The sequence below is a fragment of the Penaeus japonicus genome, unplaced genomic scaffold, assembly GCF_977035675.1.
Source record: "Penaeus japonicus unplaced genomic scaffold, GWHDUDI00000001_assembly GWHDUDI00000007, whole genome shotgun sequence".
Taxonomy (NCBI): Eukaryota; Metazoa; Arthropoda; class Malacostraca; order Decapoda; family Penaeidae; genus Penaeus; species Penaeus japonicus.
The window spans coordinates 22441561-22446560 of record NW_028234409.1 but is presented as its reverse complement, the minus strand read 5'-3'; positions in this window follow the sequence as shown (position 1 = coordinate 22446560).

Here is a 5000-nt window from a genome sequence, read left to right as displayed (position 1 = left end):
TTTTTACTGAGAGCAATTGCACTGCAGAACAGTTTCACTGAGAGCAATTGCACTGGAGAACATTTTTACTGAGAGCAATTGCACTGGAGAACATTTTTACTGAGAGCAATTGCACTGGAGAACATTTTTACTGAGACCAATTGCACTGCAGAACAGTTTTACTGAGAGCAATTGCACTGCAGAACAGTTTCACTGAGACCAATTGCACTGCAGAACATTTTCACTAAGAGCAATTGCACTGCAGAACATTTTCACTATGAGCAATTGCACTGCAGAACATTTTCACTGAGACCAATTGCACTGCAGAACATTTTCACTGAGACCAATTGCACTGCAGAACATTTTCACTGAGACCAATTGCACTGCAGAACAGTTTCACTGAGACCAATTGCACTGCAGGACATTTTCATTGAGAGCAATTGCACTGCAGAACATTTTCTCTGAGAGCAATTGCACTGGAGAACATTTTTACTGAGACCAATTGCACTGCAGAACAGTTTCACTGAGACCAATTGCACTGCAGAACATTTTCACTGAGACCAATTGCACTGCAGAACATTTTCACTGAGACCAATTGCACTGCAGAACATTTTCACTGAGACCAATTGCACTGCAGAACATTTTCACTGAGACCAATTGCACTGCAGAACAGTTTCACTGAGACCAATTGCACTGCAGAACAGTTTCACTGAGACCAATTGCACTGCAGAACAGTTTCACTGAGACCAATTGCACTGCAGAACAGTTTCACTGAGACCAATTGCACTGCAGAACAGTTTCACTGAGACCAATTGCACTGCAGAACAGTTTCACTGAGACCAATTGCACTGCAGAACAGTTTCACTGAGACCAATTGCACTGCAGAACAGTTTCACTGAGAATAATTGAACTGTAGAACATTTTCACTCAGAACAGAACATTAAAAAAGAAAAAAATGATATTTCGCTTAGTAATGTTTGTGTTTAGTAATGACAGTAAGTGATCTGGTAAAGAGTGAATATGATACTAATGCTGTTGGTGAAGATAATGGTAATGATGCTAATGATGATATAGATGATAGTAACGATGTTGATAATAATGATAATAATAATAAGGATGATAATAATCATTTTGGTGATAATAATTATTTTGATGATAATAATTATCATGGTGATGATTATAATAATAATAATAATACAAGAAATGGTGATGATGACAATTATGATAATAAAGATATCAACGATAATAAAAATAATGATAGTGGTGACGGAAATAACAATGCTAAAAAAGGAACGAAAAGAAGATGGAAAAGTAATAGTACTAATGATATAATAGGAAGAGAAAGAGCAATAAAGAATAATAATGATAATAATAATAATGATAATAATGCTGATGATCATAATGATAATAATAATAATAGTATTAATAATAATGATAATAAGAAGAGTGATATAATAATAATGATAATAATAATAATATTAATAATAATAATGATAATGATAATAATGATAATAATAATAATAAGGAAAAGAAGAAGAAGAGGAAAAAGAAGAAAAGCAGAAGAGGAAGAAGAAAAAGAAGAAGAGGAAAAAGAAGAAAAAGCAGAAGGAGAGGAGGAAAAAGAACAAGAAGAAAAAAAAAGAAAGAGAGAAAAAGAAGAAGAAGAAAAAGAAGAAAAAACAGAATAAGAAGAAGAGAAAGAAGGAGAAGAAGAAGAAAAATAAGAAAAAAGAAGAAGAAGAAGAAGAGGAGCAAACACATCGCAAGGCAAACTGCTTGTTAGCGTTCGCCGTATGCAATTTGTCACGAAAAATGGGGACTTTGTAGAAGAAGGAGCAAGGGGAGTGACCAACACTTCGGGGGAACTGCTCTTCCCTTCCCCTCTCCCTTCCCTCCTCTTCTGCCTTCCTCTCTCTTCCCTCCTCTTCTCTCCTCCTCTCTCTTCTGACTCCCCCATCTCTTCTCTCTCCTCTCCCCTCTCCCTTCCCTTCTCTTCTGCCTTCTCTCTCTTCCCTCCTCTTCTCTCCTCCTCTCTCTTCTGACTCCCCCATCTCTTCTCTCTCCTCTCCCCTCTCCCTTCCCTTCTCTTCTGCCTTCTCTCTCTTCCCTCCTCTTCTCTCCTCCTCTCTCTTCTGACTCCCCCATCTCTTCTCTCTCCTCTCCCCTCTCCCTTCCCTTCTCTTCTGCCTTCCCTCTCTTCCCTCCTCTTCTCTCCTCCTCTCTCTTCTGACTCCCCCATCTCTTCTCTCTCCTCTCCCCTCTCCCTTCCCTCCTCTTCTGCCTTCCCTCTCTTCCCTCCTCTTCTCTCCTCCTCTCTCTTCCCTCCTCTTCTCTCCTCCTCTCTCTTCTGACTCCCCCATCTCTTCTCTCTCCTCTCCCCTCTCCCTTCCCTCCTCTTCTGCCTTCCCTCTCTTCCCTCCTCTTCTCTCCTCCTCTCTCTTCTGCCTCCCCCATCTCTTCTCTCTCCTCTCCCCTCTCCCTTCCCTCCTCTTCTGCCTTCCCTCTCTTCCCTCCTCTTCTCTCCTCCTCTCTCTTCTGCCTCCCCCATCTCTTCTCTCTCCTCTCCCCTCTCCCTTCCCTTCTCTTCTGCCTTCCCTCTCTTCCCTCCTCTTCTCTCCTCCTCTCTCTTCTGACTCCCCCATCTCTTCTCTCTCCTCTCCCCTCTCCCTTCCCTCCTCTTCTGCCTTCCCTCTCTTCCCTCCTCTTCTCTCCTCCTCTCTCTTCTGCCTCCCCCATCTCTTCACTCTCCTCTCCCCTCTCTCTCCCCTCTTTCCCTCTCTTTCTCCCATTTTTGACGCCAACTTTGCCTTTTGTTGTTTTTTTCTTTCAGTCTTGTCTTCCTTCTCTCTGTTTTTCAATATAATGTAATTTTAATGTATAGCGTTACGTGTTTGCAAACACTAGCTTTCTGTCTCTTTTCTACATATTTTCCCTCTTTTTCTCTGTGTCATTTTAATGTGAGGATGATAACATTCATAAAAATATTGATAAAAGAATAATAATGATGATGATAATGCTACTACTAGTAGTACTGCTACTACAATTACTAATAATACTTCTATTACTCTTATTACAACTACTATTACTATTACTTTTACTACTATACTACTACTACTATTGCTACTACTACTACTATCACTACTACTACAACCATCACTACTACTACTACTACAACTGCCACTACTATCACTACTACCACATCTATCCCTACTACTAGTATAAGATATATACAGAATGACTCTCTATACCAAGACCTCTCTCTCCAACCACGCCCGCAACGCCCGCAGTGTCGCAATCACATCGGTCCCTGAAAATCTCCATGCTCTACGGGCGTGACACTCTGCATCCTCTCTCTTTAAATCTATCATACTTCAAGGAAAGTATGTTGAGCTGCGTGGAATTCCTGGGATCATCTTGCAGGCAATGTTGGTCACCTTGGATGCCCGTGCATTACTACTAATGATAGTGGTGGTGAAGTTGATGAGAGCAGCAACAACAGCAATAACAATAATGGTAATTATAATGATAATCATGATAATGATAATGATGCTAATCAAAATAATAATGATAATGAAAATAGTAGTGATGATTATGATTTTAATTATGATAATTATGATGAAGATAGCAATAGTAACAATAATAATAATAAATATAGAAACAATAATAGTAATGATAATAATAATGATAATGATGATAACAATAATAATGATAATAATGATAATGATAATAATGATAACAATAAGATAATGATAATGATAATAATAATAATGATGATATTGATACTAACAACAATAATGATAGTAATACTGATAATAACAATGATGATGATAGTGATAAAAATGGTGATGAAAATGATAATAGTAAGGTTGATAATGATAATAATGGTAATAATAAAAACAATAGTAATGATAATAACAATAATAATAATGATATTATGATAATGATAGTAATAAGGGTGATAGTGATTAAGATAATAATAAGGATAACGCTAAAGATGATGATAATGATGATAATAATGATAATGATAATAATGGTTATAATGATAATAATAAAAGTAATCACTACGATAATTAGGATAATTATGATGATAATATCAATGGTAACGATAATGAAGACGCTACTAATTATGAGATTGATAATGATGATAAAAACAATATCAACAACAGCAACAATAATGATGATACAAAGAAAGGCAATTTCGCAAAACCTAAAGGAAAATCTATCTCGGCCTCATTTAGAAAAGCAAACAAACACACGAAAAAGAACTAAAGAAAGAAAGAGACAGAGAATAAGAAAGAAAGAAAGAAAAGAAAGAAAAAAAAAAAAAAACACGGTCGCTTGAAATCCTCACCTCTACCCCCGCTCCCCCCCCCCACACCTACGTTCCCAAAAAAAGGGGAAAAAAATATTGCCTCAAATTTGAAATATCAGAGAGAACGCGTTTGCTTTGTGGCTACGACTTTGACTTTGACTCCTTTGAAGACCTTTTGTTATTTTTTTGAAAGATTTTATTGTTTTTTTTCCTTTTCTTTTTTGCGGCTGCTTTTTTAATCGGTTTTGGAGATTCTATTTGATATGTATTTCTCTCTCTTTCACACTCTCTCTCTCTCTCTCTTTCTCTCTCTCATTCTCTCTCTTATTCTCTCTCATTCTCTCTCTCTCTCTCTCTCTCTCTTTCTCTCTCTCTCATTCTCTCTTTGCCTCTCTCTCTCTCTCTCTCATTCTTTCTCTCTCATTCTCTCTTTGCCTCTCTCTCTCTCTCTCATTCTTTCTCTCTCATTCTCTCTTTGCCTCTCTCTCTCTCTCTCATTCTCTCTCTGCCTCTTTCTCTGGCTCTCTCTCTCTCTCTCTCTCTCTCTCTCTCTCTCTCTCTCTCTCTCTCTCTCTCTCTCTCTCTCTCTCTCTCTCTCCTCTCTTTTCTCTCTCTCTCTCTCTCTCTCTCTCTCTCTCTCTCTCTCTCTCTCTCTCTCTCTCTCTCTCTCTCTCTCTCTCTCTCTCTCTCTCTCTCTCTCTCTCTCTCT